The sequence below is a fragment of the Ochotona curzoniae genome, unplaced genomic scaffold (assembly GCF_017591425.1).
Source record: "Ochotona curzoniae isolate NIBS_2020 unplaced genomic scaffold, NIBS_Ocur_1.0 scaffold_2587, whole genome shotgun sequence".
Lineage (NCBI taxonomy): Eukaryota > Metazoa > Chordata > Mammalia > Lagomorpha > Ochotonidae > Ochotona > Ochotona curzoniae.
Window position 1 is genome coordinate 12,469,352 of NW_024467096.1, and position 24,332 is coordinate 12,493,683.

Genomic DNA, 24,332 nt, shown 5'->3' on the forward strand with positions numbered 1-24,332 from the left:
AAAAAAAAAAAAAGAAAATGAATAACTTTTTAAATGTGTCTGACAGTTATGTTTTGTTCAATGAAAATAAAAATGGTGAGGCATATATAAATGAAATTCCTCAGGGAGGGAGTAATTTAAATCTTAGGAGAGACTTAGAGAATCTTGATCAATATTTTTTTTCTTACAAGCATCTGCTGATTTTAAAGGGCAATGTTGTAGAAATGAAGGGAAGAAGGGAAAAGAGGGAGGGAGAGAATACAAATGCTTCCATCCATGGTTCATGATCCAGATGGTGCAACAGCTAGTTCCAAGAAAGCTGAAGTCAGGAGCCAGGAGCTTCATCTCAGTCTCCCAAGTGGGTGGCAGGTATCTAAATACTTGAGCCGCACTCACAGTATTGTTCCCAAGACCATTAGGAGCTGCCTGGATAGAAACTGGTACCCATATGAAATGCCAGTGGTTACCTGATATGTCACATCTTGACTATTTTTAGTGTTAATAAAGAGATATAAAGAAAGGAGAGAGAGAAGGAAGGAAGGGAGGGAGGGAGAAAGGGAGGACAGGTTGGCTAGAGTTATATTAAGAAGCATGCTGGTGGGCCCAGCGCAGTGGCGCAGTGGTTAATGTCCTCGCCTTGCACGCCCAGGATCCCATATGGGCGCTGGTTCTATCCCGGCAGCCCCGCTTCCCTTCCAGCTCCCTGCTTGTGGCCTGGGAAAGCAGTCAAGGATGGCCCAAAGCTTTGGGACCCTGCACCTGCGTGGGAGACCCGGAAGAGTCTCGGATCCGAGGCTTCGGATCAGCATAGTATTGGCCATTGCGCTCACTTGGGGAGTGAATCATTGGACGGAAGATCTTCCTCTCTGTCTCTCCTCTCTGTATATCCGCCTTTCCAAAAAAAAAAAAAAAATAAGAAAAATAAATCTTTAAAAAAAAAAGCATGCTGGTAGGAAAGTATTAAGAAAAAAATCTCAAACACAGAAAGTGAAAGAATTTTTAAAAAGGGAACAGGATGTAGTTATGAGTAATTTAGATGAAAATATGAATAATGAGCTATTCCAATAAATAAAAGACACTTCAATAGGAAATATCATGTGAAGGGCCAGCATTGCGACATGGCCAGGTAAACCACAGCTGGTGATTCTGGCTCCCCTTTTGGTCACTAGCTGGAATCCTGGCTACTCCATTTCTGATCTGGTTCCCTTTTACTGTGCATGGGAAAATGGTGGAAGGTGGCCCAAGTACTTGGGCACCCACCTTCATTTGGGAGATCTGTTTGAATCCCGGCTTCGGCCAGGCCTGAACCTGGGTTGAACATGGCCATACGGGGAATGAGCCAAGAGACAGAAGCTTTCTCTTTCTTGCTTGCTCTCAATTTTTTTTTAAATTGTTAAAAAAAAAATAATATGTGATGAGATGCTTGGAAGCCACAGGGAAATTCATATACCGGTTCCATAAATTAAAAAGAAAAGAAAATCTGTTTGTTTTTTTTTTTATTTAAAACTGGAAAGAGGAGCTTAGTTAAAAAAAAAAATCCCTCACTTAATTCTGTCTCTTATCAGAGAACCTTCTTTGTCAGTTTTAACAGCAGATTAATCACTTTCTCAACCTACGGAAAAAGTTTTCTGGAAAGCATAACAGCCTGCAAGTGTAAGTGACAGAATTACTCTTCCTGCAGCTACACCGCCTACAAATTCTCTCTCATCCGTGACTCAGCGTGAGGTACAAGGAGCTAATGAAGAGGGCCATGTTTCCTTTTAAAAATTGTGCACTTTCAACATACAGAAGTGTTAAAAAAAAAAAATCCCGCCCAGAGCTTGAAGGGAACATGCTGAGGCACTCCATGAATGCTTGTCAGTTATATACCAAGAAACTTCCTTCCACATAACACTAAAACACCTTTGCTGTTTGCTCCCACGCCAGATAGTATGTGATCATTGATTAGGGCCTTGGCACGCAGTTCATCCTCCTAGTAGTATGATGATGCGGAAGGGATAACAATGGTGCTTTGCTGAAACTAAGATTTCAAGAGGAAAGAGAGAAAACAGCATGTTGTGGTCATGAAAAGGGACTTCTCCTGGGGCTTTCCCTAGATCTGACTGTGTAAACAGCTCTTTACAAGCAGTCAGTTTCTCATGGCGTCACTTCAGAGGTCACAGAACTACACTGTGTGCTTTTTCCCCACATAAGATTCTGATTGTGGGCCCAATGTGGTAACCTAGCAGCTAAAGTCCTCAGAATCCCGAGGATCCTATATGGGTGCCAGTTCTAACCCCGGGGACCCCACTTGCCATCCAGCTGCCTGTTTGTCACCTGGGAAAGCAGTCGAGGACAGCTCAAAGCCTTGTGACAGTGTACCCTCAGAAGAGGCTCCTGGCTCCTGGCTTTGGATTGGCCTAGCTCCAGCTGTTATGATCACTTGGGAAGTGAATCATCAGATGAAAGCTCTTCCTTTCTGTCTGTAATCCTCGCTATACACCTGACTTTGCAAAAAAGAAAAAATTAAATTAATCTCAAAAAAAGATTCTGATCATTTTATTGGCAATGTATGAGCACTGGTCACCCTATAAACAATCAGTATTTTCTGATTGCACAATCTCTGCTAGACACCATACTCATCGATAGTAGCAAGGGACTAGCAGCTTAAAATTGTCAATCTCTTAGTGGTCAAATCTCTTAGTGGAATTTACCAGTGGGCTAGAGACTGGTTGGTGGTTTAGAAGAAGCAGGGGGTGAGTAAATGAACATTTACAGGGTAGAAGGCACAGGGACTAGGAATTTCAGGAGAAATACAATATGAACTTCTGAATCAAATTAGGGGAGGCTGCTATAGGTTTCCTAAGAAGCTGTACCTATGTTGAAGCACTCAGGGGTTGGGGGCACAAGTTAGAGTTAGAGAAGATAGTACGTGAATGTGCCATTGGGGATGTAAGAAAGTCAGCATGTGGGTAGAGTATAGGACCTCACAATAGGGGGAGGAGTAACAGGCATGTGACATCTAAGAAAATTGCTATGACTACTGGTATTTTACTGGTAAGTGGTTAAGATTATTTGCTCAAGATTACCTAGCAAATGGAGATTCAAACCCATTTCTACTTGATTTCAACATTTGCTTCTTTAACCATGGTTATTATATTATGTGGTCATTCTGACATGTTAATTTTGTGTTCCTCCATGACGGAACCAACTCTAGGGCTAAGGAGTTAAGTGTTAGGGAATAATACAGTCAGATCTGCATTTTTAGGAGTAGCTTCATGGACAGGCAAAGGTAGGTGGTTACTACAAGAAAACCAATTATGAGGGTAATATCAATATTTTTTGATAAATGATATCGCTCTACTACAGTTGAAGAGAAATAAATTAGTGCAATGTCTAGGAGATAAGATTGACAATAATGGGAAGATAGCAATCTGAGCATAATACGCTAACTTTGGAAAACTGTTTAGATGATGATGCTGTTTAATGAAACAACACAGATGAAGGAGGAATTTGGGGAAGCAGCTAAAGAATTTTAGACATACTAAAGCTGAGATCACTACTGATAAGTCCAAAATGCACAACACTGACTTCCCAATTAAAAGCATCCAATATGGAGAGCAACAAAGTTTGCTGGAACAAGTTTATCAGTGTCCATAGGCAAGGCCACAGGTGTTAGAGACATCCAAACCAAATGGAACAAGAATAGGCCTTAGAAAAAACAACCCCTACACTTTCACCAAAGAGAAAGAGTAGGAGCTTCATAATTTAGAAGCTTTTGGAAAGGCAGGAAGCAAACCAAGGCAGTGTGGTGTGCAGTAACCTTGGAAACTTGTTAAGATGATTGACTGCCACACTCTCAGCAGCGGCAGGTACATAAAGTGACATGAAGAAAGCCTACAGAAAGAAGGTCAAGGGTGAGAAGTGTGGGAAAACAGAAACATCAAGTTGTATCACAAAAGAAAGACTAAGAGAATCTGAGGGACACAGGAGAAATAGACATAAAGAACAGGCTAAGGGGTCTAGGAGTAGAGGTTGAACTTCCTGCACGTGACAGCTAGAAGAAGGTGGTCATGTTCAGAGGCATGTTTAAGCAGATAAAATCGAGCCAAGTGATGCTAGGATTTTGGGTACAACCTGGAGGTGGTATCACAGTAACACCAAAGGAGATGAAAAGCTACGGGAGAGCCCAACAAGGAGTCTGAAATCTTTCAACACGACGAAACACCTCCATCTTGACAGGCGAGAGTGAATCCTTTGGTCCATAACTGAGGGGCAGGGCTAAGAGATTCACCAATTGTAGCAAGAATAAGGAACATTTAGCTGACTCAAAGATCTCTAATCTGAAAGCAGATTCTAAGCACAGTACAAAATTGCAGCTCATGTTCACAATGTGACAGGTAATGAATGAATTGAACTCTGCCAGAGCTGCCAGGCAATGTTCATTGCAGTTCAGCATTCCCAAGGCAGACTGTGCTATAGACTCTCTCTCACCTCCAGCTACAATTCCATTAACCATACCACAGGCTCACAGTTTTGTTTGCACCTTTTTCTGATATTCTGGTTTCTTGCCTCAAACATGAGATCGATACTTTGTAGAAAATGTATCCTGTGGTCATTCTGACATTACTAGTTTTGGGGTTCCTCCTTGATGGAACCAACATCTAGGTGTGGTTGTGAAGGTATTCCAAGTGATTAGAGTTACAAACAAGAACATTCTAGATGACATGGGTGGGTCTGACTGTATCAGTTAAGAAGATTTCAGTGCAGAGATGATTTCAAAAAATGGGAGATTGCTTATGGACCATAGGCCTAAGGCATGCCATGAAATCTCAGCTGGTTTGTCGTAACAAAGCACTCTCGAAGCTGGACTACTTGGGTAACTGACACAGCACATGAGCAACTTCCTCACACTTTAGGATATATCTGATAAGACCTATCTTCCTACTGTAAAGAGAGAACAATAGAAATCACATCTCCCTAAAAAGAGTCTTTCTCAATAAGTCAGGAACTTCCCAAATACCTATACAAAATTTCAACCATCCCATATGAGGTTTGGTGAGGGTAATTAGACAACAGAGAAAGCTACCAGAAATGTCTTTATAGTCTATACAGACAATGCTATAATTAAATGCAGAAGGTAGTTTTAGGTCATATACAGTTTTTAATTGAGATAATAATCTGTTGAAAAATAAGTTCAATAGTACTTACTCTCATGGGAAGTATCAGAAATGCTGCTGCCTTCTGGCAAAATAGCTCTTAGTATCTTGTCAATTCATATGTTGTAGTATTATGCTATGTGCATATAAGGGTTGAAACTTGAGCTCTTACTGATGTTTTTACAAGTCTAATGGGATGTAGGATTGTTAATAAAAATTAGTTCCTGATCAGAAATATTTATATATTTTTATTTTTAAAATATGATTGCTTTTAATGCAGCTTAATTGTAGCTCAATCTTATTGACAAGGAGACACAGGGAATGAGCATGTTCAGTGTTGAAAGAAACTGATGTATAGGAAGTCAAGAATTTAATATGGCACCATTATTTTCCATCTGCTATCTGAAATAGTAGGGCCTGGTGTGATAGCGTAGCGGATAAAGTCCTTGCCTTGAACGCACCGGGATCTCAGATGGTCACCAGTTCTAATCCCAGCAGCCCCATTTCCCATTTAGCTACCTGTTTGTAGCCTGGGAAAGCAGTTAAGGAGAGCCCAAAGCCTTGGGACCCTGCACCCCTGTGGGAGACCTGGAGGAAGTTCCTGGCTCCTGGCTTTGGATTGGCTCAGCTCCAACCATTGCAGCCCCTTGGGGAGTGAACCATCAGACAGAAGATCTTCCTCTCTGTCTCTCCTCCTCTCTGTGTATCTGACTTCATAATAAAAATGAATAAAAAAAGAAATAGTAGATAACTCTTTCACTGTCATCAAGACTGGGTACAAGAAGATCTAGAATGAAGGTTGCCTATCTCATATGCAATGTTCATTTCCAACACATTGCTTGATAATACAGTTTTAAAGCATATTCACAGACACAGCTCCCTGGGCCTGGCTTTCCCCAACCTTAGCAAAATCCCAGGGGATGCTTTTGGCAGGGTTCTATGATTGTTTTGGCAATTCCAGCTACATTCCTGGAATCCATTTGCAAATGCTGGTCAGTTCAGCCCCCCAGCTTCTTTTCATTCTCTCTCTCTCTGGTATTACTCAGTAAAAGTTAAGTGTCTGCAAATTATCATAAGTTTACTTTTATTCTACAATCACAATTTTTTTAGGTAAATGATTATAGAAACTATATTTCATTGAAAGATCTTCTACAATCAAAACTCCATTTAGGCTGTAACTGAGCCAGGCTTAGAGATGACCATAGGTTACAATATGCCACAGAAAGAAACTCATATTGGGAAAAGGGTTCCCCCTTTTTCTGAAAACACTTCCAAAGCTGGACCTTGGCTATTTCACCCAAGTCAGAGTGTGCAACGGCAGCAGAGGCAGCTGGTGGTCACGTTGTGACTCAGTGTACCAAGGGCAGAGAGGAACTAACTCAGAACAGTAAAACAGAAGTCTCAACTAGCAAGTGTGAAATGTGGTCTCCTCAACTGGACAGATAAAACTGAGATAAATGGGGGAAAAGAAAAAAAAAAGAAAAAAAAACCCAAGAGGATGACTAGGTATATGTGCTGCCAAAGCGAGCATGAGAGGATGACTATGAAAAGCTAATTTCCTTAAAATGAAAAAGTATTTTTCCTTTAGATATTCACACACACACACCACATCTGTCCCTTCACTCAGGATTAGTCCCTTCACTCAGGATTAAATAGTTACAATCACTAAAATTACAACATGACATAGACTGGTGAAGAAAATTGTATAAAGAAGAAAAATGTATACATATAGAAGGGGTTGTCTTAGGAAAAAGAGGATATGATTCATAAAAAACATCTGGGGGAAATAAATTATATGTTTAAGCTATTAAAGACCTACATTCTTGGCTGCCATACACTCAATCAAGATTTTAAAGCAACATGAAAATGGAAGGGGAACAGAGGTAATTACTATCACTTAGCTTGGACATGGGTTATTATAAACACCTGGCAGGTACTCAAGTGTCCAGTTCTCTCTTCAGGGTAGCTGGGGGAAAGAACTACTCCATTCATTAAAGAGTGAAGCTAACATCAAAACCTACAGTTGCACTTTTGCTTTGAGTGAGATTCAAGTGCTACTCAAAGATTCCAACAGTATAAGGGCAACAGACTGACTTCCAAAAATCATATTTTTCTCTACTATACCACAATTAAGATCTAGGTTTCAAACTTTCTGCTGAGAAAGATGCTGGAGAGTGACTTTCTATCAAGAGAGGGAAACATATATGTAGGTACAATCATGCATTTATCTAAAGTATTTGTTAGGGTGAGTGTTTGACACAGTGTTTAAGCAACTGATTGGGATGCTTGCAATATTGGTGTGCCTGAGTGTGAGGGCCAGCTCTGCCCCTAGTGCAGTTTCCTGATAACATCTACCATGGCAGGCAGTATGAAGTGGGCAAGTACTTGAGTCACTGATTTCCATGTGGGAAACCCAGACTGAGTTAAAGCGCCTGGCTCTACTTTGGCCCAGCTCTAGCTATTACAGGGCAAAAAAAACCAGTGGATGGAAAATCTCAGTCTGTTTCTCACTCAGCCTTTCAAATGAATAAAAATAACAAACCAGGACAAATGCACACATTTTTTACAGTTATACAAATACTTATACAAGTTATTATATGTGTATTTCTGTATACATATATATGCATGTATATCTGTATATTAAAAACATGAATATCCCTTTACTTTTCAGCACTATGTTTTTAGAAATTTTAAGTGTAGGAAATCAGTTATAATTTAGATCATACATAGCTGTGTCTAATTAACAGAAGAATATATAAGATAAGGTATGATTAAAAGAAAACAAACTGGGTAAGAGATCTGGTTTTATCATATACACAATTAGAACTTATAAATTATAAATATACATATGTGTGTCTGTGTGTGTTCCCGTGCACTAGGATTCCCTTGGGATGCCAGTTTGTGTCCTGCTGCTCTACTTCCCACCCAGCTCCCTGCTTATTGCCTGGGAAAGTAGTAGAGGATGGCTCATAGCCTTGGGCACCTGGACCTATGTGGAAATCCTGGAAGAGTCTCCCAGCTCCTAGATTCACACTGATTCAGCTCTTGCCACTGCAGACATTTGGCAAGTGAACCAGGGCATGGAAGATCCTTCTCTTTGTCTTTCTAGCTATCCATAAATCTGATCTACCTTTCCAATAAAAATAAACAAAATCTTTTAAAAATGTTAAAGTACTTTAGTTTTAATGTGAAAGGAAGTAAGAAAGAGCGCAAGATTGTCCACTCACTGCCTCCACGGGTGTCCATTTTTAAGAATCTGAAATTATAAGGGGGACAGGACTAAAATGAGGTATGGGTGTTCCAAGAGGTGTTTTGACCATCGAGCCCAACACTTTACCTGAGAAGTTAACAGCCACATCCCTACTACTACACACAGCGATATTATACAACTAGATACTGTAGGGAAGGGGTTCCTGGAGACCATGAGGTTATAGCTCAGTGATCATCAGAGCATCATTATTATCCTGTGTGAGATCACCACTCTGCAGCTACAAAATGCTTCATATTGATTTCTTCCCATCAACTCAGCTTGATTACAAATATTATTGTTGTTCCATTATTCCCAAGGAAAAAGGGGGATCCACAATGACTACAATAGTTACTGTTTTCAACCAGTAGGTGGTCGAGCCAGAGTCTGAATCACATCTTAAATTATTTTAAAGAGAGAAACCAAGATAAACTGTATAAAGTTTTCTGAAGACATATGTCTCTTTACTACTTTGAACTGCAGCTTCTGGATATCTGCTAAAGGACAACAAAGGGGTTATGGACACATTATTGACCAGCTCGCCTCCCCATCAATCTCATTCCAGACAAGATATACCTATAACATTGTTTTTTACAAGACAAAAAGAGTTTGGCATCAGAACTTGAAAAATTCACATCTAGTGTTTTCAATTCTTGTTGCTCTGTTTTCTGAGATATTCATGTTAGTACGTGTATATATATATATATATATATATACATATATATATATATATATATATATAGAGAGAGAGAGAGAGAGAGAGAGAGAGAGAGGAACTGGATCTCACAGAATCCTACACTCAAAATTAAACACTCTAGAATAGCCCTGTAAATAAATAAATAAATAATAAATAAATAAGCCATTTCTTCTACCTCTCATGTAAAATGAATGTTAGTAAAGTTGATAAAATAGCAGAGCCAATACAAAATAAAATTCTCATAATGTGTGTTATGTGGAAAGACCCCAACTCGATATTGCACCAGCCTATCATTTGCTAACTTAAGAAGTTACCTGACAACCCACTTGCTTAATGTCTTTTCATCTAAGCTGTTACCACTGGGCTGACCTCAACAACTCACCATATAGTTTGAACTGAAAACTCCTAATTCCATCATAAATCGAACAAAGATCGACTCTCAGAGAGCTGTCCTCTTTCTTGAAGCATGTCTGGATTTAAACCAGCAGCCTGAAGTGAACCAACAATTACCCAAACAGAGAACATGAACCTCTAGGTCAAAGATAGGTCCTAAGTCAGTTCTTTGGGTGTTCAGAACGTTGGGGGTAGAGGATACTCAAATGGTGAGAAAAAAATCCATTGCACCTTCTTCTGCACTTCCACACAGCTCCATCTACTGCTAAATACTCAGGATCCCCAAAACACAAGCTTAGCTTTTCCTTAAATCAAAATTTTGTTTGGCTTGATTGAATAGATGAGAATGATCGTAAATGGTCCCAAGAGTTGAGAACAACTGACAGGATCCATTTCTCAGCATCCTTCATTCAGGAAGTCCATGTCACCAGCAATACTAACTTAATTAGAATGATGGCACTATAATTGGATTACCACTCTAGCTAGTGAGTTTCCAGGGTAACTATAGCCATGGATAAATCCATGAAGACTAAGAGCTTAGAAAGAGTCAGCATTAAACAGGAGGTCAAGAATCAATGCCAAACAATACCAATGATTGGCCATGGTGGACTGGATTCAAAATCTCTACCTTGTCATGTAGTAGTTGATTGATTTCAGAAAAAGAAGGCCATTTAACTTCTCCAGGCCTCCATGAACATTGTAAAGGCACCTGTCCCAAAAGGTCATTAGAAAAATGACCTTGTGGTACAGAGAACTGGGCTGCTGTTTGCAATGCCAGTATCCCATATGGCAATGCTGATTTGTTTTTGTGCTATGCGGCTTTCTGATAGAGCATCTGGAATGATGGCAGATAATGGACCAACTACCTGGGCCCTGACACCATGTGGGAAACTGGGATGGAGTTTTCTTGTTCCTGGATATAACATGACCCAGACCTGGTTATTGTAGTCATTTAGGAAGTTAACTAGCAGATGAATTATCTGTCTCCCTGCCTTTCAACTTCAAAAATGAATCTTTATGAAAACTAAGAAAGATTAGCAGAGGGCACAGGAGCAGCAATTGATGCATTTTAAAACCTAAATGGAAGCAAACCATAACAAATTATACATTATGACAGATGTCTCTAAACCTCAAGACTGGAACACTGAGAGAGCTGGAAGTTTACTTTTTCACTTAGAATAGTGGAGGGAAAGCAAACTGAAGTCTTCTAAAGAGAGGCTGACATGACTTTAAATACCATCTGGTTTATCGGTGTGCTGATGTTATCACTGTTTCCACGAATACGCTACCAGGTCCCAGACAATTCCTGATTCTGACAGAGGACGACCACAGCTTCACAGACCACAGGCAATGTTTGGGGAAGGTGTTCTTGCTTAGCGTGTTAGAATTAACTAAAATGAATGCCTTATAGCCACAGCCATGGCCCAGTGAGCCTGCTTCCTCCCAGGGGATTCACATGTAACAATTACAAAGAACAAAGAGGGAGTTTCCACTTTATTGAAAAAATGACCAGAAACTCATGAACGCCCTAAAAATGTCTTGAGTTTTCAGTTGGAAGAGGACATCGATTTTGCTACACCCTTACTACTGGAAAAGGAATCTGAAGTTGAATATATATTAGTTTCATCTGTAAAGTCCTCCTTGCTAGGTAAACTCTCCCATCACCACCATCACCACCACGGGAGATTACGGGCAAATGAGAACCAGATTTCCAAATGTATACCCGTGCCGAGCATTCAAACAACTTTCCATGAAGAAACAGCAAAGCAGGGAGAAGGACAAAGTTTGAGAGCAAGAACTTGCACACAGAGAAAAAGTTTCTGTTGTCCTAAGATTAAATGCTGAGGCAGGAAGAGATACTATTCTTGAATCAAGTGAGAAAAGATGGTGAAGTGCGATATTAAAATGCAGCACACTGGAATAAGTTTGCCTCTATAAAAACTGTTATGTTCTGTATGTGATTTAAATTAATGCCTATATTTGTGGGAGATAAAATTAAAATGAAGATAAATGGTGCCAGCACATAGCGTGTTCGCTGGAGCAATAAATAAGGCAGTGAAAGGTATTTTACATTTCAGTCACATCTATCCGGAGAGCTCAAAGCACTTGAGGAACACTTGTTAAGTGAATGCTATAATAGATTTGTGAGGCACTGAGACGGTTATTATATGTGTCTTTCAAAAAAGCTACTGGAGGTTAAATGACCTAGCACTTGCTGTGTAAGGATGCTGAAGGCCTGGTTTTCCAGCCAGTTCCCCTGGTTCTCTTCCTGGACATGTAGCTAATGTGCAAAGAAGGCCGCCAACCCATAACATACCTCAGATGTCATTATTAATAAAATATCTGAGTAGCAGGATGGATGACAGTGTTCACTAAGCAAAAGGAAGGGTAGGCAACTACATCTGTCTATCTATCTTCTATTCTATCAGCTATCAGTTATCTATCTATCTATCAGCACATCCCCCTCTCCCCACACCACATGACCAATGTTGTCAGAACGTCCCATGAGTGACGGCACGGTGCTGCGCCAACTACCTTTGGCTTGAAGACAGGTCTGAAACATTGACTGTAGGTGCAATCATTTCCAGAAGTAGCTCTTCAAACCTGTCTTACACATGTCTGTTCTAACCCTTCGCAGCAGACTGGGGCCAACTGCTCACTGGCTTTCTCTTGCTTTCTTTTTGTCCCACAAATTTAATGTCTGTTGTCTGAGTTCAAAGCTCTGCTTGACAACCAGCCCGATTAACATGCAAAGTGCAACCAAGCAAGACTGGGCATGTTTTGATCATGTGTGGCAGTCACTGATAACTGACTTGCAATGTGGCCATTGCTCTCTTCTACATTTACATAGGTTACAGATTTTCCAAAATGGACAGTTTAAATAAGCCACAAATTGAAGCATACTGTGGAAACACTGGCAGCCCCAGCTAACTGGGACAATAGTCCTCTACTATGCTAAGCTACCAGGAAAGATAGTGTGCTGCTCAGGAGAGGGCCCCTGGCCTCGGATGAGGTGGCAAAAGAAATCTGTCACTGTTTTTATAGATCATTTTAGGCACAGCCAGACAAAATTTTAGGGATCCTTGGGGATCACCTAATCCACTTTTTTCTTCCCAGAAGCATTCTCAACTGTTTGTTATCTTCGTTTTACAATCTAAAACATGCATTTAAATCCATTATGGGTTCAGGCACACAAATTCCTGCTGTACCTCTTCTGTACAAGTGCATGTACCTCTTTGTTCTCCTCTATATACTGGATAATGGCCATATCCACTTCAGAAAGATAAAGGATTTACCCATGGACATGCACATATGACAATGCTGTTGCTATTACTGTTAAAGATAGTCATGGATGCTTCTCTACAAATACATGCAGCTTTCTGCTTTCCGGCACCCTTAAGCCAAGGTGGAGCCCTGTGGATGACTGTCTGTGTTTTATGCAGGCTAGAGCATCTGTCTACCAGCTCTAGGCCCATCAAGCTCCTTTTTTTTTTTTTCCTCAGGGAGTGAAATCATCATCTCATTCTTGGTGAACAGTGAGTGTGAACAAGAGCCTGGCTTTATGAGGTCTGCTGTGCGTTATCATTGTGACATCCCTTCACAATCTTGATATTTCCTTTATTACAAAGGGTGTCTACTTCTATCACTAAATGTAACTGCCCTAATCAAGAGAAAAGGACATTTGATTTTAATGGACAGATAAAATCTCAGCCCAATTTAGTGCGATATTTGCTGAATGAACTAAGTCAATTTCTCTAGAGTTTTGGTAAACTGCAAATATTATTTCAACACACTCCATTCAGATTCACAGATTTTGGGACCCTTAATTCCAATGACAAACCTACCAGAGAGAACTCTAAGTCTTTACTACATCTCAAATCAAAAGTGAATACTGTTACACTCACAGAAATAAAACCAGTGCCATTTAAATTTTGATACAGCACTGTTTATATATATTTTTAATCATATACTTGATACAAGAAATGGCTTGGCTCAGAGGGTACTCCCAGTTCAAGTCTCCACTATACTATTTCTGATCCAGCTCCTTGATGTTGTATCTAGGAAAGCAGTGGAAAATAGCCTAACTGGTTGAACCCTGTGCCCATGTGGGAGACCCAGTAGATGCTCATGGCTCCTACTTTCAGATATGCCCAGCTCCGATTATTATAGCCGTTTAATGAGTGCATTGGGTGATGAAACATCTCTTTCTCTTACTCTCTCCCTCCTTTTCTACTTCTCTTTCTGTCTGTCTCTGTAAATCTGTCTTGCAAATAAACACAAGTTTTAAATGGTTAAACTTATTAACTCACTTCCTCTTAAAGCCATGTCACCTATCTGAAGATATAAAAAGAAAAATATAAGTGAAGCAAATGAAAGCATTTCTAATTTTTTGCTTATTTTACACTTAGAGTTCAACACTCTGAATCGCCTTTCAATTACTTATTCCCACAAGACTGTCTTTTGAGACACTAAGAACAATAATACAGGAAGAGTCCACTATCATCTCCAGGATTGTCTTTAATTCAATGGGCCAATATAAGTTCACATTTAAAGACAATGAAAACTATCTGACTCTCAGTAATCAGTCATATATGTTAATTATATGAATAAATTTAAATCTAAGAAATGATGAGATATGAGTATGTGAGACACAAGAGCCTTGATACTCTGTGTATATTATAGAAGGAGGTGTTATCACGATTTTGATGAATGCGATATGCCATCAAAGGCAGTGTGACATCTTTAGAATAACTGTTCTTAGCAACTATGTATTCAGGCTTTTTCTAACAGTGATTAGGTCATTTATTTACTTAGATGGTAGGGACATAAATATTATAAACACTCAGGAAAAATGCTTAAGCATTTAAATCTTTTAGGTCTCATTTTGCCTACGGTGAACAAAAAGAAATTAACCATATGGTTACTTATGGGTCTTTTCTAAAATATGTGGGCAAGGACAGGTATTTGGTACAGTGGGTTTAAAATGCCACTTGCAACACCGATATTCCATAGTGGAATGCCAGGTGTTTAGTACTGACTCCATTTTGGATGGCTCAGGACCATATGATTGCTTGGATTAAGTTCTAAGCCCCTGTGTTTGGCCTGTTCTAGCCCTGGGTGCTGAAAGCATAAGGACAATGAATTGATACATGGGAGATCTTCCTCTGTCTTTGCTGCAAGTAAACATAATTAAATACATTATTAAAAAAATGTGGACAGGGCTAGCATAGCATCATAAGAGATAAATCCTCTACCTGCTGGCATTGCCATGCCATGAGAGTACTGGTTTGCATCCCTACTTTGTTCTACTGCCAAAGTCAGCTCTTTGCTTACTCCCTGGGAAAGCAGGGGAGGATGGCCCAAACCCTTGACCCCTGTACCCACGTGGGAGAGCTGGAAGAAGGTCCTGGCTTTCGGCTTTGGACTGCTTCATCTCTGCCTAGTCATGGCCGCCATTTGAGGAGTAACTAAGCAGATGCAAGACCTCTCCCTCTAGCTTTCAAAGTGCGTGCGTGTGTGTGTGTGTCTCCCTCTTTCTCCGACTTCCAAGGGAAAAATAAATAATAGAAATAATAACATGGACAATTAGATTTGGAGAGCTCTTTTTTTTTTTTTTTGAGAAGCTTTGGAAAAAAGCAGTGGGGGCAGTTTACATAAAACTATCTTTTGAAAATGTTCAGGTATGCAAACAATGGAGATACACATAACGTTTTTGCCTATCACCTACCAGCATGCACAGGTAGGGGATTTTAAACTACACGTGTATGTGTGTGTATGTGTGCTTAGCCTCATTCTGGTATCTGTGCTTATACACAGACATTATTGTTGAAAAGGCAATCACCCCTACTAAATATCTGGAGGCCAAATGTGCACTTGATCCTCACAGAGCATGAAATTAGACTTAATCTGTGCCCTGAAGGAAAATCTTACTGAACAAGTATAAAATTGATTTTTCTCTCTCTTTTTTTAAGCAGTTCTTTATCTCTTCCCCTTCTTAAAGGACAGTACAATTGTACAATTACTTAGGAGGTACAATCAAAGCTTTGAGCATAGCTCTTTATACACTTATCAAATGAGTATGATAATTTGCTATAATTCTCCCTCCTGATTATATACAGTAGCTATTTCATTCTCTAAATAATATCTTGTACTTTTTTTTAGAAGTTGGTTAAATTGCCTAAGAAGAGAATATTAGGCTCAGTTTCTTTGAAGGGTAATACAGTGGGAGTGACTGTATAATTATCTCTACCGGGCTTTCACCCACCACACAATGTCATCTACTATATCTATTGCTTTCCTGTTGAGAACTCCAGTTAATCCTACTAACTAGCACACAGGCAAATGAGGCAGGCACATTTTATTTTTAACTTGAGCCTGAGCGAGTAAGGGGAAAAATACTAAGATTGATTGAATCTGATACATCTGCAATTTTTATTTTTAGCCATTTCAGTTACATATTCAACCAAGTAGGTACAGTAATTTAAGCATTACAACTACTTGTATGGCAGTGTCCTATCCAGTACTTTCTAAGACCAACTGTCCTTTAAGCCACTCCACAGCTCAGTTATTTTATGCTTGGCAATTATTACTCTATTCTGGATGGGGAGTTTTATTATATTTTTAATTGATGTGGATTTTGTTTTCAAAATATTAACCATTCCAAATGCTTTAAGCAAACTTAATTTTTAAAAATAACTCAATAGCTTATGGCAGAAATAAGTTTAACATAAGTCCATCAATGAACATCTTGGGATTGTGAGAAGAGTGTCATTCACCAAGATTACCCAACAACAATATATGAGAGATTCTCCTTAATGACAGGCACCTGGGTAGGGCCTTGAGTAGTCTGATATGTTTATGACCAATGATTGACACCAGCCTGGCTTTTTGACCTTTCTTTGTGTCTAATTATGAGTATAGTGTGCTAATTAGAAAGTAAGAAGTTCAAACTTACCGCATTATACCCTTGAATTAGACTACCAGATTGCTACAACTCAGAAACAAACTACCATTATATTGAAGTCATCATTCGTTTAAAAACTGATTACCACTAAAGTAGATTCAAGGTTATAGAGGACAAGGGTTATCATGGAGAACAAATGAGCATGAGATTCCTGTATGTCCTGTAATTAGACTGAGGTAGCAACTCTATAAATCTGGCATCACTGAAGTGTAAAAAAGCAACAGACACAGAGAACACTTGCCCAAGCTGCCTCTTCACTAGCATGGTGACTGTATTTTCAATGGTATCCTGAGCCATCATTTCATGTATTTTGACTTAAGAGCTAGCCTGCCTTTGGCTAAAAAAGCAGACTACCCGCTGAATGCAGCAGTGAATTACCCCTCTCCTGGCCAAAATTTCCTAACCTGTAACGGGGTGGGGGGGGGGGCAGGGGATATTACAGACTGTCTTGCCAAGATAATTAAGTAAATTAGTACACTCAAGTGATATATTACATTCCCAACACATGTTGCTTACATTATTCATCTTTTTCTGAATTTTCTACTAATAGAAATAATTGGTTATTTCTCAAAAAGATCAAACCAATGAGCAGAATTCTATTTAAAATTTTGGCTAAATAAGCATAAAAAAGAATTGTCTATAACACTGTGCCTAGCTTCTGTCTATAACACAAATTCTCTCCGATTTAAAAATACCCAGAGTTGTCAATCTGGAACACACTTTTAATTACCTCAAAAACCTTTAATGTTTCAATTTCTTCTCAAACTGGTGCCCCTAATACCCCCAGGTGCCTACTGGACAAGGTTCAGAATATACAGTTGTCATATTAAATCTATTCATATACTTCCCTTTCAAGCCTTTTCAAGATACAATTTAACCACATATTTTTCTATTCTACTTACATTCTGCAGGTATTTCAAATTTCTTTCCCAAATAAACACAGCTTTTGCCTACGCACATCTTTGTTATAATTCATCTCCTCCTATCCAGCTAAACTGTGGCCTGCCTTAAAAATGAAAGTCACAGGTATCCTTTGTGATTTAATTCAAGTATCATCACTTACCTCATCCTTCTTTGTGACCTCACAGTAAAGTAAAATCATGCCTACTGAAGCCTGCTAGGACAGACTCTCCACCATTTGGCCTCAGCAGCAACTGTTGATCAGCACCAAGTTGTATGTTCTTATCTAGGCATGGCCAGTCTCAACCCTAATCCTTGACCCATCTTCTCTCCTTTACCAGAACATTATATGCTTCTCTAACTTTCCTATGAGAAAAACATAAAATTCCTACATGTTTCCTAGAAACCTATTCAGAGATGACCAGCCTTCAGAAACCTTCTAGATCAAACCTTTTTCTTCCCAGTGTGTTCCCTGAATACCTCCTTACTAAATCTAGGTCTATAACAACATATTGTAATTTTTCTGTTGATAGACATTATGTGGTGGGCTGTATCTTGTACACTACTGTCATTTTCATTAACGTTAATACCCAAAAAATCTCTGGTACATGGCAGGTACCCAACAAACAACGACTTAAATTGATTGTTTCTTTTAAAAATGGGAAGGTGGTTAATTCAAAGGCAAGTTAATTGGACCTAAAAAATCCTGGTAAGTTTTAAAAAATGTGAACTATCAGTCTATCTTTACTTTTTTTTTTCAATTTATTTGAGAGGTGGGGAGACAACAGAATGGCAGACAGACTCCTAAGCAGCTAGTCCATTCACCAAATGCCTACGATAACCAACGCTGAGTTAAACAAGATCAAGAACTGGGATTGCAATTCAGTCTTATCCTGAGGGGGTCAAGCACCCACCATTGGGAGTTATTCTTTGTTGCCTTCCAGAGAGAGCATGAACAGGAAGTTGGAATTCGGTGTGCACCCAGGACTTAAAAAACAGGCGATCCTGGGCCTGGCATCGTGGCCTAGCGGCTAAAGTCCTCGCCTTGAACATGCCAGGATCTCATATGGGCGCTGGTTCTAATCCCGGCAGCTCCACTTTCCATCCAGCTCCCTGCTTGTGGCCTGGGAAAGCAGTCGAGGACGGCCCAAGGCTTTGGGACCCTGCACTCATGTGGGATACCCGGAAGAAGTTCCTAGATCCTGGCTTTGGATCGGCATAGCATTGGCCGTTTCGGTCACTTGGGGAGTGAATCATTGGACGGACGATCTTCCTCTCTGTCTCTCCTTCTCTCTGTATATCTAACTTTCCAATAAATAAAATAAATCTTTAAAAAAAAACCAAAATAACAGGCAATCCAATAAGGGATGATGATATCTCAACTGCTACACAAAATGACTGCCATATCCTCAAATATACCTTTTTACCAAAGTTTAACAAGTAAGTTATTAGAGGTCTTACAGGGATGCCTAAATCCCAGTTGTAGAGCTTGGCACCTTCATGATGCTCAAGCTTAATTATGTTAGCTAAAATTAATAATGAAGGAGTAACATGCCATACTTAGATCCATTGAATCACATTTTAAAAACGAGCAGCTAATGCAACGCTTTTCAATAAGTAAATTAATGATGGCAACTAACATGAGATAACACAGAGAGCATGGATCTAAAATGTTCTTTTACTTCAATAACCACATTTTGTAAATAGGTAACCGAGTCCATTTAAAAAAGTGAATGATCAATAAATCATTACAAGGATAAAATTTACCTAAAATGTATCACTGATGATGTTGAACTTAGAAAGATTATTTACCTCATCCTAGAACTCAGAGTTGATCAAGGTATGATGAGTGAAGAAAAACAACAGACCCTTAGTTCTGACCTTGATCTTTCACATGGCAGTTGTGTGATTTCTGGCAAGTGTTCCAGGCTCTATTCACGCACATCAAGACTGGTAGTCATATGCTCCTCAGAGTGTAAATGAGACTAGACACAAATATCTGATAAGTTAAAAATATGGTATTTAGCTAATGAAGATCACAGTATCAGATACGACTTGCTATGTGATGCCTTCTGTTCTAAGCACTGATGCCTCTGATGGTAATGGAAATCACCATAAAAAAAATGTCTGGTGCCAGCCAATACACCTTACAATAGTTTCTTATTGGTTATAGGATGGATTTCAAGCTGAAAGAAATTAAAGAGTATGCTTCCTACTAAACAGAAGTAACAGGACATGACACATTTGATACTCATAACAACCATACTCATAACAACCTATTAAAACTCTCATTTTAAAGAAGTGGAAATTGAGACAGACAAACGTCAAGGAATTTTTCAAACTTACACAACAAGATTTTATGAAAATGAGAAAAGAATACAAGGGCTCATAAAGCTTTATGGGTTCAACTCTTAGAAACCCACAAATGATATAACTGAGCCATAAAACCTTCCGCTCTGAAGTGTGCCATGTTCTGAGATCTAACAATTCTCATGGCAAAGTACTATGAAAATAAAAGTAGGAAGGTAACAGCTTTAAACATTAAACTTAAAATTTTTACAATTTGCATCTCTTTGCATATTGGTACCAGACCAATTTGCACTCATTTGGATTTGGCTCTTAAATTTTCTTAATCCTTTCATTTAACTGTTTTCTGTATTCTTAATGATACTGTAGGCTATTCTGAGGATGATATTCAGCATGTTTTTAGATCTCCTGTCTCCCCTTCCCCACCCTACAATCCTTGCTCTCAGCTTAGTGGGCACAGAATAAATGGTGCTGACTAATTAAAAGCAAAAAAAGAGAACTGATTTGGCATCATATCCATAGCATGATATTTAAAAAAGGCACAACTCCTCAAGCATACATTATTGTTGGCTTCTTGAATATGATTAGTGGCAATCTTGATATAATTTACAGTCTGACAACATGGATTTTGGAAATAAGCAGAAATATCCTCCAGAGGTTTCGTGAGAGTGCTTGGGTGAGGGGTGTAGACAGGAAAGCAATGCTTGCAAGTTTTGAGTGACTGTGACTTGACCAAGACAAGAGTTACTGAACGGATTTCTTGGACTGATCACAGTGAAAATGTAAAAATAAAATGAATTATTTGGTATGGTGATGAGAAATAGACAATAGAGGCAACATCTAAAATGATACTCAAAGAAAAGGTAACAGTGCCCATTTGGAAACAACAACGTTCTTTCATGTGTAAAATCACCTCTACACACAGCAATGTTCTTAGTGAGTATTGTTCCCAAATAAGAAAATCAAGACAAGTGGTATTCTGAATCATCTGTGACACTCTAACATAGTTATTATAAAAGGCAATCATAATATAAGCCCTTTCATATTATCTTGCTTTCATTGAAGGGAAGATTAAAAACAATCACAATTGTATAACTTTTAATGATTACTTATCAAAATCTTTGCATAGCTGACAGCTTGCAAAGTAGACAAAATTGAATCCTTTCATTCACTTTCCCCATCATATGATATTGCCTACTGAGTATACCAGGAACAATTCTTCATGAAACTAATGTCAAGTACCAGAAACTACTCCAAAATCCCTTAATTTTTAAATCCTAAGTGGCAATTCCTCTCCTCCGTCCTCTCTGTGGCAGGTATGTCAGAGTTGGGTAAATAAGCACAGACCACTTTTATAAAAATCTGAAAAGTTGGTGAGTAGAAGAACATCTATTCATTTTCTAGGACTGAATGTTGATAAAAATAAACCTCAAATATAGTAAAACTCCCTTTTCAGTCATCAAATATTGAAAGCTTTGTATTACTTTAAATCTAACATGGTTTACTCTATTCAGTTCTGTAAATTTGTTCTCCACAGTATGATATCATACACATTTCATAGAGTTTTAGGAACAAACACAAATCATATTCTGGGTTTAGATAACTGTTAGAAATATTAGGTTGGAGGGGATAGAAAATAGAAGAAAGTCCCTTAAAAAGTATTAACATTCTAAAAACATTTCACAACTGCTTTCCAATGGGCTTATTGCTGAGCTAATTCTATAACCAGAATCTTCAAAGCACATGTATATAAATTGTGATTTATACCTTTTAAAGTATACTGGCATTTTGTTGGACTGCTCTTGGTCAGAGAGGAGCTTGCTTACAATATGCTTAGATGTGTAGGTTTATGAAAAAGTATGTTCTAGTCATGAGGAACTCACAATTAATGTACTGGAATAAGTAACGCAAAATTGTCTAGGTCTAATTCCTTATGCTATGCTTTTAGCATGAGCTTCCGCCCAATCTCAAAAGGTGTCAATCTTTTCATCTGTGAAAAGGAAAATACAAAAAAGTAGTTCTTTGGTTTTTTAAAAAGCCATTGCATTTTGAACACTGGAAATGCAAACCTTTAGTAATGACCTTTACTCAAAATGCTCCACTGGGAAGCTTTCCATTTTATATACTAACTAAATTCCTTAAGCTAGTTGAATATTCCTTCTGATGCCTGGATTAGCCAAAATGAGTGCTTTACAAACTCACTTTAAATTTGATTGAAACAGAGACATCTTAGTGTAGGTGAAAAATCAAGACCATGGTATAAGAATACTGCCTAAGCAAGCCAAGGGGATTTTATGTGCCCTTGAAGACCAAAAATAACTGGGTGGTCTATATTGCCTTCCAACTAATATAAAACAGAAAAGAACTACCCAACAGTTTTTACAGATAAGTAAATAAAGAGGGTTATGATAGATTCTCTTTTCAAACCATTATTTATTTTGCATTCATTTGAAAGGCAAAAAGAGAGACGGCCTCTATCTGCTTGTTCACTTTCCAAATGCCTGTTAGAGTAGGCACAGGCCAAAGTCAGAGGGTCAGAACTTAATCCATGTGCCGCATGTGAGTGGGAGGGACACAATTTGTAGCAGTCATCAGCTGCCTCCTGGGGTGCACAGCAGTGGGATGCAGGCCAGGAACCAGGATAATTTGGACTTGAACTGAACACTAAGACGCAGAATGTGGCATTCTCAGTGGCTTAAGAACAGTACCCCAGCACCCTTCTCTGTAACAATTTTTTTTCGAAATCCAAGAAACACAATGCAGACACAGTAGGTTAGAGTCAGATCTTGGTACTACAACTCAAGCTTTTCAGGGATTTATCTAGTGTATCAAGAAGGATTCACCTCTAATTCCCTTGACTTCTCATGCTTCTTGCGACTCCTTACCCACACAAATTTCCCTCTCCACTTTTAAGAACAGTGAAGCTATGTAGCATACATTTTCTCCCTTAGTATTCCCTTCTCCACGAGCAATCTGTTTTTAAAGAATCACCCTTTCTTTCTCTGATTGGATAAAGGAAGCAAAAGACTGCTTTCCTACTATGAAAATCTGTTCTAGTTCAATATGTCTCCAGAACTAAATTCCCTTCTACACATTCACTAGAATATTTCATGACTCCTACTTCGTGAGACCCTTCCCAAAGGCAGGTGTCATTTTACCTTGGGGCAGAGGCATTAACTTCTGTCCTACACTTATGCTATCCTATTTTAGTATCAAATATCTCTAAAAACTTTTTTATGAGAATTAAACACAGAGAAAGTTCATTACTGGATACGGGAACATCACCAACTAAATCAAAGGCTTCACAATGCATTTTAAGCAAGCCAAGCTGAATGTTGCATTTTCAGAATCCTCTACTGGGCTGGGTTAAAAACATCCTGTGATACAGAAGTACATAAAATGTTGGGTCTCAGTTATCACACAGCTCTGGTTAAGCAGTGAGCCACAAAAAGTTGTTAGTTTTAATAAAAAAAAAATCACCACAGGTTTATAACAGGTAATTATGAATGCTGACCACAAATAATTGGATCCGAGATTGAACTCCAACCAGACCAGATAGTCATGAGCTATGCTGGAGCAAGAATTCTTTCCCAAGTTGCACTGGAGGAGAATCAGCTAAAATAACTCTTACACTGCTTTGGACATCAGAGTGCAGGAGCAAGAGCAGTTGTTACCAGGGACTACACGGAGGAAAGGCAAGAAACACAGAGCAGGATGAAGAAGCATAAGGAAGCAAGGCTCACGGAGAAGGGACCCTGTGCTGTTTGGCCAAGAATGAACATAATCACTGTTAAAAGCAGATATTGGACACCTAAAGGAAAACAAGAAGACAGTGGGAAACTACTCCTGGTCCAGTGGAGACCCTCTGGACAAAGAAATGCAGAATACATATCTTTTTTGTGGACAAGATCAGCAAAAGTTTTGCCCACAGTGATATTTCAAGTCTTCAGAAGACTTTGTTGCCTAGCTGCTGACATGCCCTTTTGGATTTCTTCCCTTCTTTTTGTGCTGTTTACCATACATGTTCATTCAATATCATTTAAGATAGTTTTAAGTCCATCTCAGCACTAAGCATCTAAAAGAACAACAACAGACCCAAGAAACAATTTCTTGAGTCTAAAAGGACTTACACTAAATTTTGTCCTATCCTTGAATTTAACCAATGAATATGCCTAGTAACACAATGAAGAAAGTAAAACACAACAGAATGATGGGAGAGAGGATTTGCATTACATCACATTTCTCTGCTTTTCAAGCACAACACACACAGTATCTATACTTGAGGAAACATTGATGAAGATGTCGATGTGCAGTCTACAACAGCACACAATTCTTCATCTTGATCTTCCTTAAGATATTTACATTTCCAGGTTTTGATCCACTGCTGATTGCCATCATTATGACGAGATGAGAAATGTAGAATAAAATATAATGGAATAGTCTGGCAGGTGGATGTGACGCATTGGACCTTCCTATCCTATAATCTGTACATAGAATCCAATCATTTAATTGTGCAAAAGACTAGTTTCTTCATAAAAAATAAATTAAAAATATATTTTACTGCATCTCTCCATTTGTATTTTTAATTATGGTAGGTAGTTTTACTGTACCAAGTACCTTATTCTGTCTCAGTGAAGAGTGGTAGCCATTGTAAGTAACCAAGAATGTTCCAAGAGCCCATAACTCATCTTCCACAGTGAGTGCATG

General features: G+C 38.8%; 1 protein-coding gene across 7 annotated transcripts in view; it reads right to left on the minus strand.

The window, feature by feature from the left end:
- LOC121171399 (LIM domain containing preferred translocation partner in lipoma) overlaps nt 1-24,332 on the minus strand; it is a 694,421-nt gene that overhangs the window by 293,700 nt on the left and 376,389 nt on the right. Inside the window, exons 1-2 of one of the 7 annotated variants that reach the window (XM_041003130.1) lie at nt 17,321-18,375; nt 17,149-17,209 (exon numbers count right to left, since the gene is read on the minus strand). The exons of 5 other annotated variants lie outside the window; for them this stretch is intronic. The gene's annotated coding sequence lies outside the window, so the exon portion shown is untranslated. Of the gene's footprint in view, nt 1-17,148; nt 17,210-17,320; nt 18,376-24,332 lie in introns of those variants that run through there. One more of the 7 variants, XM_041003131.1, reaches the window with a different exon arrangement.